Source organism: Dreissena polymorpha, chromosome 9 (assembly GCF_020536995.1).
Source record: "Dreissena polymorpha isolate Duluth1 chromosome 9, UMN_Dpol_1.0, whole genome shotgun sequence".
NCBI lineage: Eukaryota > Metazoa > Mollusca > Bivalvia > Myida > Dreissenidae > Dreissena > Dreissena polymorpha.
Window position 1 is genome coordinate 16633847 of NC_068363.1, and position 6000 is coordinate 16639846.

The 6000-nt window shown below is 31.8% G+C and overlaps 1 protein-coding gene across 2 annotated transcripts in view; it reads left to right on the forward strand.

The window, feature by feature from the left end:
- LOC127844886 (mucolipin-3-like) overlaps positions 1-4642 on the forward strand; it is an 85511-nt gene extending 80869 nt beyond the window's left edge. For both annotated transcript variants that reach the window (XM_052375432.1, XM_052375433.1), the window contains 3 exons: positions 1885-2430; positions 2729-2822; positions 3126-4642. The gene's annotated coding sequence lies outside the window, so the exon portion shown is untranslated. The remainder of the gene's footprint in view (positions 1-1884; positions 2431-2728; positions 2823-3125) is intronic.
- The last annotated feature ends 1358 nt before the right edge of the window (positions 4643-6000 follow it).

Below are 6000 nucleotides of genomic sequence, written 5' to 3' on the forward strand. Positions count from 1 at the left end.
AATAAGTTTTTTACATATTTTATATTAATTAATAAATATTTGACAAGATCATATATACCCGCTTTATGGTGCTAAATGGTTAATATTTCCCACACATATAGCTTAGTTATCATGGTGTTGTTCATTAACAGGCACTCATCTGTTAGAAGCCATTTTTCTTACATAGTTTCACTTAAAAAATTCTTATAAAAATATACATTTGTGGCTATAAAATTTGCAAGTTTAGCCAAAAAATTTGCAAGTGTGGCCATAAAATATGCAAGTCAATATTTCTTTGTGCTTAACTTACCAACTGTTCATCTGTTTTTAAAACCAATTTAGCTCATTTAGGTTATTTTATATAAAGATTATCAAAGACTGAAACTAACTTTCATGGATACTTCAGGTTAGAATATAGTTGTTGTTTTTTTGTTCAAATGTGTATTTTAAAGGGACTGTCAACCACAAATGACGAAAAAAGAAAAGTTCTAAAATACCGTTTTTTTTAACAACTATTAGTTTATATTGATGAACATATCACAACCGGTATATTATATTACTTGAAAAAAGTTCATATTTTCAGTATAATTGGTAATAAAATTTTACGATGTGAAATCGAAAGTAGATCGTGAAAATAGGTGATATAACAATATACACACTCTAAATATCGCAAGTAGATTGATCATTTTTTATATATAATGTATACAATTCATTACGCATGCACAGTTTGCATTTTCCTGGATTTACCACATGACGATGATGATCAATCTACTGGTGTTATTTATAGTTGACTGGTAGTTACCTGGTAGACATACCACAACTTTTGTTAAGTCATGTAATATATCGTGGACGAACCATCTTTCCAACCTCTTAATTTTTGACATGTCGTGATATTTTAATCAATATAACCAATTGTGAAAAAATACAGTATTTAACAACTGTTCTTTTCTTCGTTGTCGTGGTTGACAATCCCTTTATCCGCAACATATGCAAGTCAAGCATCTTGTATGCTGAATTTATTCAACGTGTACAGCTTGTCTTTAAAGTATTTGTTCTCCTTCATGTAGTAAATGAATACATACCATGTTTCTTGCATTATTTAGGTTCGAATAGTCATGTTTATTTAATATTATTGTATTTTTATCGTCTACACATACAACAGGGCCTCTCAGGATGTTCTCAACCATAATGGACATATTTTATCATCGTAAAAACGTACATTACACCGTTAAATCCGTGTGACACCTATGCAATCAACAGCATGGCTTACGTGGCTGACATTACATAATGATAAGAATGTTAATTATCATCTCTTTTCGTAGATTTATTAATATATTTACATATGCAACTTGCACTTTTTACGCCGGATGTTGTGATTCCTTTGCACATGCGCACTTGCATATTTTACGGGTCTTTCATATTTTACGCCACACCGGAAGTAAACTGTACGATAGCAACTAAATTGTTTACATGAAATGGTGGTAGATTTAAATTTGACTTTAAAATATCATGTCTCAATTTATTAACACCAACACTATTATGTAAAATTTCACAAGATCAGGACACTTCGTTTTTAAATTTAAATTATTTATCGAATGTAAATGAACTTTATTTTGAAACTTCTCACCCCGCTACTCAAGATTTGTTTGATGTGGTAGATGATTATGAAAGTGACATTGACTCAAACCATGATGAGTCTAATATTGATATTGATGTAGAAGCTGTCAAAAAAAAATCAGACACTGCGTTTAATGAAAAGTTTGAACTTGATGTGCCATAAGCTGATAAACAAAACAAATATAAGGTTGACTTTTTTTTTAATGTTTAAGCACAAATTAAATTAATGATTATCATTATAAAAAAAGTGTTATGTAGATAAATAACCAATAATTTGATATTCTAAAGGTTGGGAAGTTATTTTTCAAGACCCGATGAAGTGTGAGGTGTATGGAATCAGCTGTGAAGGATCTGGTATTTGAATTAATTTAATATCATTGCTATCCACAAACTGAATCAGTCTAAATCTAATCAACTACCAATTGATTATTTACTTTTTATTGTTGTGTGTGCGTGTTTGTGTGGTGTGTGGTCTGGAGGATATCATTCTCGTCTAATATCAATCTTTTATGATAAGACAATAACCATGCATTATCTAAATGTTTTCAAACCACCAATTAATTAATTGGAAAAAAAACTAACTATTTGGGTATCTCTAGTAAGTTATTATAGTTTATTTATTAGTCTTCTGTTTCACAGGAAAGCAGGTGTTTTACCTCGCAGACGAAGGCCAGTCACATGGTAAAGGTGCAAATGCTGTGGTCAGCCAGGTTCACTACTACCTCAAAACACACGGTCTTGGCGAACAGCATGCTCACTTTCAGTGTTACAACTGTTGTGGCCAAAATAAAAACAACATAGTCATCTGGTACCTTCTGTGGAGAGTTCTTGAAGGTAATAACAAGCCCTTAGTTATTGTGTTTCTGATAGCTTTTTTTAATGTTGAGAAATTAATTTACCTAAACCTGTTGTTAAAATATATTTGTTTGCAGTAATGCAATTGCAAAATGGTAAAGCGTGTTGATATGTAGTGAAAATGTTAAAAAAATTACTCTGGTATCAATCCCAAAAGGAAAAATCTCTTAAAATAATATATTGAAATGAGTCAACATTTTTAAGTCAGTCAATTGCTACAAAATACATATTCTAAATTGTAGCCTGACCTTTTTAATATTATTTTTTAACATTTCAGGTTTACACAGAATCATCACACTGAGCTTTATGTTGATAAGACATACAAAGTTTACACCAGATTGGCACTTTGGCATCTGGAAGTCAAAGTGGAGGTAAATTCCTTATCACAGTATGGTGTATGTGACCTGCATGATCTTTCTTGATAAACCTAGTGTGCATTTCCATAGGTCTATTCAGTTGTATAGTTCTGCCATGTAATAAAATGTAAAAATAATAAAACATAAATCAATTAAAAATAGTGTGTAGGTACTTTATGTCTTGTAACAGGAAAATAAATATTTATTTTAGTAGTTTCAGCTGTTTTCTATTACAACAACAACAACAAAATAATAATTTGATAATAGGAAAACTATATTTTGCAATTGTTTCTTAATTAAATAGTAATCTTGATACAGAAACTTCAATGCAGAAATGTTATCTGATGTCGCTGAGTCTGTGGGGTTATCGTCAAGGACGGGCCACAACATCCCCCAGCTTGTGGAGGACTCTTCCAATCCTGTTGTTATCTAAGACAGGAAGGATTACCTTTCGACATTGTTTCACCACATAAAGAATGTTACCAAATTTCATCAATTTCCATGTGTCAGCGGATCATCCCGGTGTTGTGGAGTGCAGGGAATTTAGTGACTCACCAGTAGTCAGAATCACTCTCAGAAAGGTCTCGAAAGTGAATGTTAACATGAGCTGTGACAACCTGCCATAAGATATGTTTGCGAAAGGGCTTGATCTGGACCATCAGTGGTATTTATTTGAAAACATTCGTGAATTTTGTCCCATAGATTAACCAAAAACTTGACATGTCCGAAACGCGCTACTGGTGAGCAACAAAAAACAGACTGTGCCCCCAAAAAAGAAGATGCATTAAGATGCGCATCTGATCTTCTCTGATGATGCCACAACAATTACATACATCATGTATCAGTTTTTATTTTGGCCAAGGTATTGGGTGATATATTTTTCCCCAAACAATGCAAAAAATCCTCTATTCCTAGGAAAGCTAAACATGTATACGAGTGCTAAATGTGTCAGTTGATACAGGTTTTGACATGTTCAATGCAAACGATTGTTGTTCTAATTGCACAAGCTTGTTTTCAAGTTTTTTATATCTCATATTTACAAAACAAAAATCATTTTGTCTATGTAACCATGCAATTTTTTTCACCTTATGGACACAGACTGCCTTACCGAAAAACTGGAAAAAAATCAGTGTGAATATTGTATTTATTTATGTTTTACATTGAAAATCCTATGTTTTTGTTTGTTTGCTACATTGTTTCCATAGTTACAAAAACAAACAATTTTTTTGTTTAAGTTATTGTTTATTTTGTCTATTTTTCTCTATCAGAAATAATGATAAATAATGATTATTTCATTTACTGAAACATTTAGTATCAAATTGTACTTTCAACCAACACTTTTCAATGCTGTTTTTTCCATTCTGTTGTGTTTGAGGTTACATTATACTTAAATACACATGTAACTGAATAAAAAAGGAAATTGTTCATGGGACACACAAATTATTGATTGTTATTGTTTAACTAGTTACAAAACAGTGAAATTAATATTGTGTTTGCCTTTAAACAAACACTTGATTGAACATACAATTCATAGATTTATAAAAGGCGTGATTGTGTGCTCTAGTGATAATTAACATGTAGATCGGTTACCATAGCAACACAAATGGTACATTTTAAATGTCCATAATGCTGTTGTCAGTTTATTACACTATAATTATGTATTTGACTAAAGGAAAGATTATTGTTTTAATAAAACAATGCGCTTGTTGTTTGAATGTTTTCGTTGTTTTCTTGTATTAAATGATAACTTTTAGTGACGGTAAAATGTAGGGTTGGTCACTTTGGAAGGTCATAAAATTAGTTTTGAATGTGATAAATAAAAAATCTATATCATTTTTGTGAACTACAATGTTTAGAGAATCCAAAATTGTCATAATGTGATTTTTTGAACACAAGACTTATTTTCCTAGCTTTGGTCACATAAATCAAGCAAGGCTTAGAATAATATGACGGCGAGGCTTGCCGAGCCGTTATTTTATTTGTGCCGACTCGATATATTACAAAAAGATCAGGTAGTAACATGTTTTTCTGTTTATCATACCTCTACGTCCCCGATTTTTTTTTAATAATAAAGAAATCGCTAAATGTGCATTTTGTGTTTAAAATATATTACATCTTGGTATCAAATTGTTTGTTTTGATGATTCTGATTTTTCTAAAAATGATTAATTTATAGTTGACTTCGAGTAATATGACCATCATCCACACATGACTGATATAAGAACTTCCTGTTGACCATGATAATTGATATAAAACAAAATATCAGGCAACGTTATATATCAGGCAGATATCAATGCGGTGGTATGATAAAACACCACATGGAATAAACTAGCCTGTCTCCCACCTTGTTAAATATACCTGTCGCGTGCACGGAGTACTTTTTATTCTACCACTGAATAATTTTTCATAAGAAATCTCTATAGTCGAGAAAACTTTAGCTTTAAAAGTATACGACCTTCAACCTTTAGATGTAGTCTATAAAGGACATACTTTTTCGCCATCCGTATAATGAATCAGCTGATTGATGGCGTCATAAAATGACATACTTATTGCGTCATTTTTGTGATGTCATCTTTTGGTGTACACGTATGCGATGTCTGGGAATAAAACATTGAAGACGCGCATTTTTGTCGTGTTAATGAATCGTGGATGTTATTATAAAAAAGTGAATATTCTATGGACTACTTACCTCGGATGAAACCGGTGGGACGAATGATTTAGATCTACATGTAGATCAAGCTTATTTGTGTTATTGATTTTCATAATGTGCGTGTCTATTTGGATGTAAAATTGTGTGTGTAGAACATATTGATGGGTGTGTATTTTGGTTCAGTTGTCTATTCGAATTGTTTTGCTTATGGATGAAAGTGAACGTAAGGGTATTTTCTTTCATGAATAAACTTTGTCTTTGTTATCTAATCAAAGAAAGTCTATTCAGTAAGAATTACCCGTTTGCAACAAGTGTTTCAAAGCTTGATATTATTATTACGGATTATCTTGTGTTTGGGTCACAAACTACAGGATGTGAAGGCTAGATCTAAACGCCATCAAAATCTGCAGCGTCCATGAAAAAATAAGGCGAGTATAGTTTTTGATAATTTATGTTTGGAACGACTCTGTGTGTAAATCTACATAATTGTACATGTAGGCCTATGTTGACATCGACATCATTTTGTCAGGAGCAATCGCCGCCA